The 14,830-nt window shown below is 44.7% G+C and overlaps 1 protein-coding gene across 1 annotated transcript in view; it reads right to left on the bottom strand.

Moving 5' to 3' along the window:
* Positions 1-12,274, bottom strand: part of Mylk (myosin light chain kinase) — a 254,873-nt gene extending 242,599 nt beyond the window's left edge. Inside the window, exon 1 of the mRNA XM_034514936.2 lies at positions 12,146-12,274. The gene's annotated coding sequence lies outside the window, so the exon portion shown is untranslated. The remainder of the gene's footprint in view (positions 1-12,145) is intronic.
* Between the last annotated feature and the right edge of the window lie 2,556 nt (positions 12,275-14,830).

Here is a 14,830-nt window from a genome sequence, read left to right as displayed (position 1 = left end):
AGTGGCCTGCAAAACGCAGAATATTTACCATCTGTCCTTGACAAACACTTCTCTCACTCTTCCTCCAAAGCATCAAGAGAGAATCCTTTAGTCACCCAAAATGCAGCTCCAGCTCCCTCTTCCACGTTCTATAGGCCATGTTGGAGCAATGACACAGGGGCCTCCATCTTTGGGGACAGAAGGAAAAACGGCCACTGTCATCTTCCTTCCTCTGACCTCACTCAAGGCAGAACAGGGAATCCCTAGATTGTCATCGCTAAAGGTCATCACTAAAACCTCCACTAAACGTGTCTACAGGTAGGAAACTACTTGCACACCTCTGTGACCCACTGCCCATCCCTACTGACCCAGAAAGGAAAACCCCACAAGCACTAGAAAAGAAGGTGTCAGATCAGTGGTCGCAGCAGCTGCTTTAACATGGAGAAAAGACAGAGCGACTACAAAGCAGAAGAAATAACCGAAGAAACCAATGAATTACACAGAAAAGCACGGGGGAAGCAATGAAAGCAACAGCTGAGTTGTTCAAAGAACCGAAAGAAAAGATGGCTTCGACCAGGTTAATGGAGACAGAAAAGAACATACAGACCACAATACCAGGATGAAGGATGAGTTGTCGGTGTGACTCCTAAAGGCCTTAAAAGGAGAGTGAGTGCACACAAGATTCTACCCTAGATAAGACAGACAAATTGCTCAGAGAATGAACAGATAACCGGATAAGAGTAAAACAGGATAATATTCCTGTATTTATTTTTAAAATTTGTTAGAAGTATCCCACCAAAAGTTAAAAACATTCCCAGTAAATCCTACCCAAAACGTCAGCAATAAGAACAATTTTATACACACCCTTTCAGAAATTGGGAGGGAACAGTACTCAACCTGGCTTACCTGGCCACTGAAATCAGACAGGGATATCACAAGAAAGCCAGATCAATACACTTCCCAAGTATAGACACAAAACACACCCTCAACCAAATGGTGGCGAACTGAATCTAGCATATAAAAATACTAACACACTGTGACCAAGTGAAGTTCATTCCCAGAACACAAGGCTGGTTCAGACACTGGCAAGTCAACTAAGATTCAAGCATACCAACAAAGGCAGGACTCAGAGAAACCATGGCTGGACAAAGGGTGATCTAAAGGCCAAACCTAACCTGAAGCCCATTTTTAAAGTGAAGATTACTGAACACAACTCTACCCACTTGTGTACTTATTGTCTCTGGTGGTTTTCTCACAATAGAGGCCGCAATGGGCCACTGAACATGAGAGATCTACAGGGCCTGAGAAAGTAGTTGTGCCAGAACCTTACAGGTCCCCAAGCCTACAATATTTACTATGTGGCTACTATGGCTTCTTCACTCCCACAACACACTGACACCAAATGTAGGGGAGCAGGGAATTGCCCTCACGCCATCCAAGACTCTGAGACTCCAGACACCAGCTGGGGATCCTGCCCCTCAGTTCAGATCTGATCCCATTTACCTGAGGCTGCTGCCTCATCGCACACATTCACTCTCCATGGTCAGACGCCAGTCAAGTCCAGGGCCTGCCGTAATTCTGACTGGTCAGCTATTAAAAAGCAAAACAAAACATACTTCCTCTTCGGGCTCATTAAGTTGCTACACCGTTCTAAGAATTCAGGAACGCTGTTTACTGACATTTGCAGGTTTATTATAAAGGATACAATGCGGGAATGGCCTCGTGGCTTAGAGACACAGGACAGCTATGTGAGAAGCAGCCTGGGAGCCTGCATACTTCTCCAGGCACACACACAACCACATCAGGATCTGCCAAGCCAGAAGTAGTTCACGTCCCATGATTTAGAAGGTTTTTTGGAGGCTCCATTACATAAAATGATTGATTAAAATATCCCCTTTGCCATTGGTGATTAACTAAGCCATTAGTGTTTCTCTCCTCTCTGAAGGTTGGGGAGCAACCTTCATTAATTAATTAATTACATAATTGGTTCCGCTGACAATCTGCACCCAGCCTGAATCTATGTGAAGGAGGCAGTACAGTTGCAACTTCTTTTGAATAACGACTACAGACACGGCTCTAACGCCCGCCCCTCAGGAAATCTGTAGGTTTGATCTACCAGAAACTGGAGGTAAGGCAAAATACATATTCTTAAATATCACAAGATCACACTGGTCCTTTACAGAAAGCTTGGCCAACTCACAGAATAAAGAAAAGCAATGTATGACGTTCTCATCAGACCCCCAAAAAGGACTTGAAAAAAATATCCATTTATGATTTTTAAAAATGATTCTTAGCAATATAAGAAAAGAATCAAACTTTCTCAACCTTATAAAGGGCATGAACAAAAGTCCCACCTCTAACACAGTACAAAATTACATAAGGCTAGATGCCTGGCCCCAGGGATGGAAAATAAGGCAGTGATGTGTGTCTCCATCACTTCTGCTTAACGCAAGACTGCAGATCCTAACACATAAGCCAAATCAGTGAAAGTCAAGTAACAGGATTAGAAGAAATAAAATTATCTTTATCAAAGATGACATATCTACAATGAAAATCTCTTAGAATTTACAAATAAAGTACTAGCTAATCGACCTAAATATCACATAGCCTGGCAGTGATGGCACACACCTTTAATCTCAGCGCTCAGAAGGCAGAACGGAAGGAGGATCTCTGTGAGTTCGAGGCCAGCCTGGTCTACAGAGTGAGTTCCAGGACAGCCAGGGCTACACAGAAAAACCCTGTCTTGAAAAAACAAAAGAGACAGAGAGAAAAAAAGGAGAGAGAGGGAGAGAGAGAGAGAGAAAGAGAGAGAGAAAGAGAGAGAAGGCCGATCACATAATTCAAGATCAATTACCAAAAAACAACAACAACAACAACAAAAATCAACTCAAAAAAGAATGTCCAGAGAAACACTTTAGAGGTAGAGAAGTAAGAAAAGCTTAATCTTGATTCTATATCTTAGGCTTTAAGACTAGGCAAATTAAACATTTGTATTTGTCAGTTAACTGTAATTAGGTACCAGTTACACTAGATCCCTGAATTTTATGTGTGTGTGTGTGTGTGTGTGTGTGTGTGTGTGTGTGTGTTTGCCAAACTTTAAATCTTTAAAATTCTGTTAAAATAAATTATTGTAATTATAAATAATAGCAATAACTAATCTGAAAATAAGATTTTACTAAAAGTTATATTTTAAAATTATACTGAAAACATACAATGCATAAGTCTAGAGTCTAACACAGTACAGTCAACATTTATATGATTAAAAAGTAAAGACCACTGGGGAAGAAATCATACAATATACAAATCATTAGACAGAGATGGCTAATGGGTATACTACACACATTCATATCACACACGCACACACAAGCATGCACGCACACACACCATCAAGATGTAGGTTCTCTTTAATGTGAAAACGCTACTGATCAAAAGCTCACACACTTGCGAACTGGGCAAGCTGGTGCACACCTGCAGCAGCAGAGCCAGGAGGCCTGCTGCACACTGGAGACCTGATCTGCATAGTGAACTGCAGGCTAGCCTGGGTTGCAATAAAGACCTGTGGTCCACTTTTCTGTCGCTGTGATAAACACCCTGACGAAAGCAGCTTAAAATCGGAAGGGGTTTTTCAGTTCACCATGGCAGGTTACAGCCCATCTCTGAGAAGCGGCAGGGAACTGAAGCAGGAAACAAGCAACTGGTTCTGTCACATTCACAGTCAACAGCAGAGAGTAACGAGTGAACAAACACATGCCAGTACCTAGCTTGTCTCCATTTTATAAGTCCAGGATCTGCTGCCAAAGAAATGACCCCACCCACAGTAAGAAAATAGATCTTCCATATCAATGAATAAAATCAAGACAGAGGACTTAGCCCATTGGTTAAGAGTGCTTGTTTCCCTGGCAGAGGACCACGTTTAGTTTCCTGAACTCACACTGGGCAGCTCACAAACACATGTAACTCCAGCTTCAGGGGATCCACTGCCTTCTTCTGGCTTCCACAGGTACAGATACACGTACACACAAACGGGGGGGGGGGGGGGGGGGCGGAGAGAGACAGAGAGAGAAATAAAAAATAAATTCAGAACAACCTCTCAAACATTCCTCTAGGTGTAGTTATGAGAGTATAAACAGATCCTGTCTCAGAAAGATTTAAAAAACAAAAAACCAACCAACCAACCAACCCTTCAACAACAAAACTTCCAGCAAGATTTTAATGTAGACATCCACATGATAGTCCTAAAATTTATCTGAACAGCAAAAGTTCTAGAATCACTCAACAACTCTGAGAAGGAAGTAAGTTGAATCAACTTCTTGATTTTAAAAGATCTAATAAAGATACAAAGGCTTTGATACTGTATCACTGCTAAGATAAACACTTAAGGCAGTAGGAAATACTCAGCTGACACCCCCACACACACATGCTCAATTGACGTTCAACAAAGGTACAACAGGGAGGGGCAGTTTTTCATTACAGTAGACAACTAGACATTCCTATTCTGAGTCTTGAAGTAAGTATAACAGCTAACTCAAAACCAAACCACATCAAACTTAAATGGGAAACCTGGAACTTGTTAGGGGATGGTTTCACTCACTGTGTATTCAGATGCTCATTTCTGTACCCTGAGATCTGGGTACAGTCTGGATTTTGTTATTTTCATTATTATGAAGCATTTCTTGACTCAGTATTTTTCTTTTTCTGATTGGTCAATAAAGAGCTGATTCAGCCAATAGCTGGACGGAGAGAAGGTGGGACTTCTGCATCCAGAAAGAGAAATCCGAGGGGCTCAGGTGAGACAGAAAAGTCACCATAAGGCATTGGCAATGAGCAGGTCGCCAGGGGAGTCGCCATGAGAACACTGACAGAGCAGGAGCAGCCAGGGCAAGAGTTGGCAAGTAATGGGGCACATGGCTGTAGGCAGCCCAATCAGATTAAATGGGCTAGAATAGATGAGTATCTGCCCAGCTACAGTGCAAGAAGCTCATTAATAAATATACCAGGTCTCCATCATTCATCTGGGAGAAAAAAGGGGGCAATAGAAAAGCTCCCCAAATCATATTTATAGGAACTGTAAAACATATTAAGAAAATCCTAAGAAACTCACATCACGTAAATTAGATACCCTAGCTTCAGCACCGAAAGCACGATACATTTTAAAGATTAATGGGACCTGATAGAAAATTAAAGTCTCCTGCCCTACAAGACAGACATGGTTAAGAGGATTTTAAAAGCCATCAGTTCTAGGCTATCGAGGTTTGAGTGTCCGTAGCTAACTAAGTGTTCTGTCTTTTGACCAGCCAAGGTGTAAAGCCAGGCCCACTTCACTGAGGTCACAGCTACACAGAGACACAAGAGCTCAGCCACGCCCTCCATTAGGACAGACTGTGCCTTCTCAGACCAGAAGCCAAATCAAACCCTTCTTCTTTAAGATACTTTTTCCAGATATTTTATCACAATAAGAAAATAACATAAGTACTGATGATTAATTTTTTCCCCAAAGTCTCTGGTTAATTTTCAGGACATCAATTTTTAGCAAGATTATTGGCTTATTTGCAGAAAAACCAAACCCAGGAAGGTGGGACATCTAAATTCAGAAAGAGAAAGGGTTCAGGTGAGAGAGAAGAAATGTAGAGAAATTATAGCATCTTTTAGTATCTTTGAGAGTGGTTCTATTCATTCCAAAGATGTGAAGGTGTCAGAAATCCGAGGCTCATACATGGCTGGGCAGAGAAAGCAAAAACAATAGCTGTGTCACTTGAGACACAGATGCAAAAACCCAAGATAAAATACCACACAGTCAGAGACAACATACTCTAAAAACAAACAAAAACAGCAACAAATCTACATCTTGACCAAGTGTCTGTCTCGGAACAAGGATTGACCAACATTCGGAACTCATGGATACTGATTGTAAAAACCAGCATTTCATCTCAAAATCAGGTGTAACTCTGACAACACAGTTCTGAAGGATCTTTATACTTCAGTTGTACCAATGATGAAGAAACGAGTGTGCAACTCTAGGAACAAAACACTTGGACACTGTTGAGAATGTGTACATCAGAGGAGGTGCTTGTTTCCTGAGCAACTACACAAAGCTACTACACAGCTTCTATCCCCACCCCCTCCTCTCTCTCCTCCCCGCCCTCCCTTCCTTCCTTCTTTCTTTTTACCTAGCCAGAGTTGGTTTGTTAATTATTGCTAATACACCAATCAAAGAAACAATGACATCATGAAAAAATCCAAACAGGATGGAGCCCCACCTTTTCAGAATTATTCAAGGAGATTTGTGGGGGAAAAAAAAACAAATCAAAAACATAAATAAGACAAACAGACATCAGAGAGTCCCTAGACCCACAGAGCCACCTGGACTAGAAGGGAAACATTATTGTACAGCTTTGGAACACTGCTGAAAGGAATAGACATCACCACACCATTCCCTAGAAGATTTTCCAAAGTTGTTATAAATTTTTACCATGAAAAAAAATCAAATAAAATATTAAACCATTCCACAATAATATATGACTTGTCACCTTAAATTCTGCAAGAACAGATTGCTCCAGATGCTGGAGCTGAGGTCAAAGGCAACCTCCATTGGGGTCAAGAGTTAGAAACTCAACTCATTTCTTGAACAAACAGGCAAGGAGAGAAGAATTTAACAGGCAAAGAAACATGTGGAGAATGTTCCAGAAGAAAATGCACTAGAGAGGAGTGGATGCATTCACCAGGTGAAGGCTGTTGCGGGACAAAGCAATGAGTGTGTGGGCGTGGAGAGAGACAGGGGAGTGGGGTGGGGTGGGGTGATTCTGGATTTCTAGGTGAGATTATTCTAAGGGACCAGACCAGCAGAGGTTTCTGAAGACGGGATAGCATGGTCAGACTGTGCTTTAAGATTCACAAAGCAGAGGCCAGAGAGGTGGCTCAGGCATTAAGAGCACTGGTTGCTCTTCCAGAGGACCTGATTTCAATCCCAGCATCAACTTAGTGGCTAACAACCAGCTCTAACTCCAGTTCTGGGAATACGATGCCCTCTTCTGGCCTCTATGGGTACTGCATGCATCCAATATATAGACACATGCAGACAAAACACCCACACCCATAAAAGCTAATAACCATTTTAAATAAATAAAAATAAAGAGGATGACTTTTAAGGACTCTATGGCTCCAGCTGGAATAGATAATAGGGCCAGTTTGTACCCATTCCTCTGGTTTAGGAGAGGACATTGATTGTTCTACCCCATCACTGTCATCTATCAGCAGATAGGAGATAAACAGTGTGGGTGGTTATCATTCCACCATGGTGCTTCTTATGCCTCCTTGCTCATGCAAGGTCAGGTAGGTATGTCTCCACTCGTCCAATGCCCTGCAGTTTAGAGCAAGGAAATGGGCGACAATAAACAAAGCATGAGAAGAGAGTCAGAGCCTCCAGAAACCAACAGACTTCTATGGGACCGAGCCTTTGCTGAAGCCACAGAGTTCCTTCTCATTATTTTTGATTTGGTATAAAATTGAATTCACTCCTGGAATAGTCTGGACAGAAAGAAAACAAGCCCAGAAAATGAAAACCATTCACAAAACAAATCTCAGGAGAAACAGACATGCATGGTTGGGAGAACACCACAGGGTCAAAGGTGTCCCACCAGGTTCCAGCAGAGAAGGAGCCAAGTGTTCCCGCCCCCTCTTTCCTGGCAAACATCCACCTTGCTCTCTTCCTCATGTCTGAGGCCTTCCCCACCACTGCAGGCCCTGAATTTCTTGCCACCTTACACACTTTGAAATTCTGTGCCCGTCCTGTTTTCTGTTTATTTCATCCGTGGCAACCGTTTCCTCATACAGACCCAAGTCTAAAAGGGCTAAGACCCTTTGCTTTATACTCATCCACACAACGAGGTGGAGAATAGATATCTAATTATGTTTGCTGGTTCATTTACAGTTAGTTATTCCATGGATGTGATGAACGCTGCTCAATATGTTATAATAATAATTTCTCTTTTTTTCCATTCAGTAGTTATGCATGTATGTGGGGGTGAACACGTGTTGGCACACATGCATATATGTGGAAGCTAAAAGTCAACCCTAGGTGTCTCTTCTCAGGAGCCATCGGCCTTGTATTTTGAGATAAAGATTCTCACAGACCTGAAGATCGCCTAGTAGGTGGCTGGCTTCTAGGCAGGCTAGCCATGAGCCCGGGGTTCTCCAGTCTCTGCCTCCCCAGTGCTGAGATTATGAGCCTGTACCACGAAGGCTATTTTTTAAACGTGGCTTCTGGAAATGAAACTCAAGTTTTCACACTTGCGAGGCAAGCACTTCACTGACTGAATTATGATAGTCCTGACAATTTAATTTTTGAGACTGCCCTTTCATGGCCAGATAAAGACACTACAGGCAGCTCACAGAGTTTAAGTACTATAACCTGAGAACTATACCCAGCCAGTAAACAAGACAGGACAGATCTGAACGTATGGTTAAAGTTCAAAATTCACCTGCCTCCTGCCAGTTTTCTGAAGAACTATCTGTACTTTAACAAAAACAAAACAAAACAAAAAAAAACATTAATTTCTGGAAACAAAAGGTACAGAGCTACATTTTTTTACCTCAATATGTGCCCAAATTACTAGTGTTCCCTGACGATTATGAGAAGTAATTTATAAGGCCCTGGCTTAACAAATTAACATTAGATCTGAGGGCCCAGAGCTAGGGGAAAATCAAGCTGCAGATCTGAAAGAAAGGGAAATCCTCTCCTCATCCCCTTTCCTTTGTCCTGGGGGCTTTGGGTCTCCAGAGGGCTCTGCACTCAAGACCCAGGAGGGAGGAGCAGAGCTGGGGTGGGCAGGATGGAAGGGAGGGCACAGACCTACCAGGAGTGGGGGATGGGACAGCACTGGGAAATCTGAGAAGCTGGATCTACACAAAATTTCCCAGAGTTCCCTAGTGGGGTTCCCACTGTGAGCATTCACCCTCAGACACCCAGGGACAGTGAGCAGGAGGGCACTGAAAAGAGGATCCCAGGAAGCATCTGAAAAGTCAGCCTCCCTCAGTCCCTGGGCTTCAAGCAGCAATTCCTGCTCACTCCGCCTGGGCCCCAGCCCTACCAGGCTGGCTGTCATGCCAAAATGTTCAAGTGCTACAGCCTGGCATCTGAGGTGCAGGTACCAAGGCAGGAGGGATGACCTTCTGGCCTGTGGTGACAAACTAAGTCCAACAGTCCTGACATGTAAGAGCTGCTCTTACCCTGGTAGCTTTACCTGGAGGAAGAAGTTGGCAACTAAACTTCAAATCAAAATAATGAGAGGCAACCGAAAAATGGGAGACATGGGAGAGATGTGATGGACAGGCAGGCTGCTGCCTGGCACCCCACCACTCCGGTAGAACAGGAGGCTGAGAAAGCAAAGGGAAAGGGAAGAAGTCACGTGACGCCCGGGCTCACTGCAGTGACATTGCTCTGTCCTCAGACTGGATGACTGCTTGATGCCTTGGTTCTGAGCCCCCATGACAACCAATTGATCCTACTGGGGGCCCAAGCATTCATGTGTGTAAGTCTTCCAAGCAAATAGCCCCACCTCTTGTCCTCTGTGCACACCCTTTGTTGGCCAGAGGTGGAGGGCAGCTCAACAGGTTGTGTGTGTGTGTGTGTGTGTGTGTGTGTGTGTGTGTGTGTGTGTATGCATATGTATAGATGCATATATATTGTATGTATCAAATGACAATTCATGAAAAAAGAGGCTATAAATTTGAAGGAGAGAAAAGTCGGAACTATTTAGAGGGAGGAGAGGGAAAGGGAAAATGTAATTATAATCTCAAAACATTTTTAATTGCTCTACATTGAATGTCTTTTGTTGGAAAACTTTATGCAGTGTTGTTCTCTAAATTTCACTAGCTTTGCAGAACAGAATGGGGGGGTGTTGCTTATTTGTTTGTCTGGGTGGCTTGTTTTGTTTTAGCAGGTCTCTCTATGTAGTTCTGCCTATTCTAAAACTTGCTTTGCTGACTAGGCTAGCCTCTGAACTCACAGGGATCCTCCTGCTTCTGCCTCCTGAGTGCTGGGATTAAAAGCATGTGGTACTACTCTTGGCCAATAGGAGGCTTTTATGAACGAATAATATGTGAGCATTGCAAAACATTTTTCTCAGAAGTAGACTAAAGGAGACTCCTAGGTTGACCTTGATGCTTCATTCTCAACCCCCCACTGTGTGAGTCTCTTTAACAAAGAAAGAACAAACCAACTAAGTGTATTTCACAAGGAAAAAATGGGACTAAATAAAGATGTATAGCCGCCATTCATCTTATACTTTGAAGGGAAAAAAAAATCAAGGTGTGTTTCTTGACAGTGAGTCCTTGGTGTTCCCAGAGAATGCACTGAAGAGACCTAGCAGTGAGGACCAACAGTTCTTCTAGCAAGTACCTTGCAAAGGCCTGTGACCTGTGACCTGTGACTCTATATACCTGGAGCTAAACAAGCCTTCTTTGAACACTTCTCCCTGCTCTGTAGTGACTGCAGCTATCTGTTTACTGTGTTCCAGGTAGGCCTACCTGGTCTTACTAGTTAGATCAGCAATATCCCAAAATCCTGATTTCATACATGTTCTCTGAGATCTAGCCCCTGGGAAACAATTTCCGTATGTCTCACACACACAGAAGCCACTCTGAGGACCTGAGCTCTGTCATGTCCACTGCCCAAATGTACCCCTACCCCTAACCCAGCTACCCTCCTCCTCCACTGGCCAACCATAATGCCACCCCAGTAACACCCCTTTTACACACACACACACACACACACGCACACACGCACACACACACACATACGACTTAAGAGTGGCTAGGACAAGCCTGTAGTACACTAGGGTGTTTCTGCAAGCCCATGCCTAGTGTTGTATGATCCCTTCATCTTGATACAAAGGCTCCTGTGCACATTTCCAGAGTACAACCATTCTCCCACTCAGACCCAAGTGTTCAAGAAGGTTCCTTCTAGCCTTAGCTCAGGTCCTTGGACCCCAAGGATGGGAACACTGGGACAAACTCACTCTGGACACAGGCAGAACCATGTGACTAATCTAGGGCACAGAACTCAAGGCATCGCTCTCCACAGTTCTTTCTGGTCCAGAATGGAGAAGGCTAAGACAGGGAAGACAGTGGAAAACAGTTGCAAAGGTCAAGAATTTGACAGACAAGAAAAGGGTAGTGAGGGGAAGGAAAGGAAAGGTTTTAGGAACAGGGATCACAGCAACCCCACACTTCCCCCCAGAGACTGGTGTGTGGATACCTGAAGCTTTAGAGTAGAGTTGTGCATTTTAACAACAAGCAAAGATTCTTCCAGGAAAACCACATCACTGGCAGAGGGAAGTAGCTCTCAAGCAGGCTCTGGAGAGCTGAGGTAGGAGGGGCTGGGGAGAAAGGGAAATTCATATACCCTATTCTTCGCACTTGAGCAAAGAGATGGTGAGCCAGCTCCCTGTGCTCCAGCACCATGTCCACTGCCCGAGTGCACCCTCACTCTCACCCAGCTCCCTAAAAGCACAATAGCTAATTGTATTCCCTTCAGACCCCAATGGAGCGGGGTCTTTCTCTTTATGATACAACAAAATATTTCCACCTCAATTTTATTAGGAGGAGGAAGAGGAGGAGGAGGAGGAGGAGGAGGAGGAGGAGGAGGAGGAGGAGGAGGAGGAGGAGGAGGAGGAGGAGGAGGAGGAGGAGGAGGAGGAGGAGGAGGAGGAGAAGACCAAACATTCTCCCCAATAGTATCTTCCCATCTGCCGCGCCAGTCTTAGAAACTATGTTCTTTGGGTTTTGAAGAGTTTCAGATCCCCAACATACAGAGAGGAGCATACTATCTAAGCCACTCCTGGAGATCAGGCTATCCCAGGCTTCCCTACAGCAGGCATCGCTAACAAAGTTCCTCAGAAAGGCAACCGGTTAACCCGAAGGAAGGCGAAGCGCAGCGGGTTCCGTGCGGTGCGAGAGAGCGAACCGTCCACGTCCCAGCATCACACTGGTGGGTGGAGGCGGGGGAACCCGGCGGTCATCAAGCACTCTGCAAAGGCCGGGGTGGGGGAGGAGTCATCCTTTTGAAGCTAGTGTCCCCTCACTCCCCAACTCTTGCCGCTCTTAGGAGCCCTTCCCACCAGGAACAGGGTGATCGCGGCAGGACAAAAGCGCGGGCAGGCTCACTCACCCGCGCGGCGACGCGCAGCCGCAGGCGTCGGGCTCCGCGGCCGGTCGGACGGGCGCCTCGGGGACTGGATGGGCTGCGAGCGCCGAGGTGGCGACTCTGCGCGGCGGCGAGCGGCGGACAGTCAGGAGCGGACCCAGCCGGGCGGGCAGCAGCGCGGCTCTCTGGACTGGAAAAGCTCAAGGCGCTGCAACTTCCACGCGCTTATTTGCATGTCATTTGCATGGAGCTCCAGGAATGGACCTGCCACCCAGCCGCCACGCCCACTCCCGCCTGGGACTCCAGCGTCCGACCTGGGACTGTCCCTACTCCAGATCGCCCCAGGTCCTTCCTAGTCCGAGCCACAAAGCAGTGGTGCTCCTGGTTTTGAATTTTACTTTTGCATCTCTCGAGAGAACTCTCACTACAGGCAAAAAGAGTATCACTCATTAGAAAATTAATTTTCTTTCTCACTGATAAAGCTGTTAACAGCATCAGACCAATCAACACACAATCACACACACACACACACACACACACACACAGAGAACACGTATACTGTAACATTTTTTATAAAATTTCCTGAAAGACTTAACTTTCAAAATTACATTACATGCAGTTTCTTTTCTATTAATGACAAAACACAAAAAAACAAATTGCATAGGCAGGATAGTATAGCCATTTAAATTTTAAATTCTAGAGTTGACTTTATTAGCCTCTAGCTACAAACTTTTGGACACGTTACTTAACATTCACTAATTAGATTTTCTTAACTAAGATGATGCCAACAATGTTGAACATGCAATTACTAGGAAAGTTTGAACTGAAACCACTTACTGAGAAGGATCTATACCTTCAGAAGGGCAGAAGGAGCAGAGATAGGAGAGGCCATTGAAGGCAGATAGGACAGTGAGAAAAAAATAACTGCGGGCTGAGCCCAGTATATCCCAGCCAACCATTCAGGGTAACCAGACCCCATCCTAGAACAGTTTCTGAGTCTACTTTCTCCAAAGAAAATCTAACCTTGGTGTTCTTTGAAGCATCTTCTTTCTGGATTTTGTCATGAGAAAGTCCCAGAAGGGGAGAACTGAATTTTATGTCTGGTTCTGATAGAGCTGGCTCTGTAGGTTGTTAAGGTCCGGTTGACTCTGGTCTCTGGTTTTCTGATCTGTAAAATGATGTCAGGAGAACTAAAGTTTCAGAGCTGGGAGAGTCTCTGTGGGATGCTTTTCCAGTTGTCTCTCAGTTCTGAACCACTGGTCCACGGTTTCTCTGACATCTTCCCTTTGCTGTATATGACAATTCTCACAAGAATTTAGGAGATGCCTTCAAAGTCCTCTTAAAAGATGGTTTGGGGCTTGCCTTACATTTTGCTTAAACTTAATGTAAAATATTTCACAGTTTCCTTTGGGATTGTTATGTTTTAGTTTGGCTTGGTTCTTTTGCTTGTAAAGAATATCAAAGACAAACACATAGACTGGGTTATAAAGGGACCATCCTGCAACCACGACCCAGATCAAGCGGAAACAGCTCTGCACCGCTTTGACGGCACACATCTTAGTAATCCTGGCGCCTGAGTGGCTGAGGTAGGTCCCTGAACTACGTCGTGAAACACAGAGCCTGTGGCTCTGGAGTTACCACATCTGTAGGTGCCTGATGTGGGTGCTGGGGACACTACTCCAGTACTCTCCAAGAGAAGACTGCATGTTTAACCTCTGAGCCATCTCTCCAGCCCTTGTTAGCTTCTTAATCAGTTATATCTTCCAGGGCTGCATTTTGCCCATTTATTTAACTTGGTGTGTCTTTAGCTTTTTCTTACAATTAATCTGCTAAAGAACTTGAGTTTCCCAGAGTAAGAACTGCACATTCAACACGATCTAGGCATGGTGCTAATTGCAAACTGGCAGCTGATCCCGACTTCATCAGACTGAGGTTTGCTACCTTTTGGTAAGATTATCAGTAGTGATGTGTCTTTTCACCAAAAGACACAAGACATCTGGATTTTGCTTGTGTGCTTGTGTGCGGTGGTGGTAGTGTAGTGTGATGTGCATGTACACCTGTGTGTGCCAGTACATGTGTATGCACGCATGGAACCCAAAGGCTGACATTGGGTATATTTTCCTAACACTTTCTATTGGTTTTGGTTTGTTTCATTTTTTTTTTTCAATTTAGGGTTTCTCTGTGTAGTTCTGGCTGTCCTGGAACTAACTCTGTAGACCAGGCTGGCCTCAAACTCAGACATCAGCCTGTCTCTGCCTCCCGAGTGCTGGGAGGCATGTGCCACCACCACCTGGTCATCCTCCATATTTTGGGGGACAGGTTATCTTACTGATCCCAAAGCTTTTGGATTTAGCTCTACTGCCTAGCCAGCAAGCCCCGGGTACCCTTCTGTCTTTGTGTCTCCAGTAATGGGTTTACAGGTGAATACTGCCAAGCCCGTCTTTTTTACCTAGGTGCTTGTCTTTGGGTTTTTATTACTGCCATGAAACACCAAGACCAAAAAGCAGGTTGGGGAGGAAAGGGGTTTATTTGGCTTATGCTTCCAGATCAGAGGCCATCATTGGAGAAGTCAGGACAGGAACTCAAGCAGGGCTGGAATCTGGAGACAGGAGCTGACATAGAGCCCATGGAGGAGTATAGATTATTGGCTTGGTCCCCCTGGCTTGCTCAGCCTGTCTTCTTATAGAACCCAGGACCACCAGCCCAAGG

The sequence above is a fragment of the Arvicanthis niloticus genome, chromosome 12 (genome assembly GCF_011762505.2).
Source record: "Arvicanthis niloticus isolate mArvNil1 chromosome 12, mArvNil1.pat.X, whole genome shotgun sequence".
Lineage (NCBI taxonomy): Eukaryota > Metazoa > Chordata > Mammalia > Rodentia > Muridae > Arvicanthis > Arvicanthis niloticus.
This window is presented reverse-complemented; position numbering and strand designations above follow the sequence as displayed.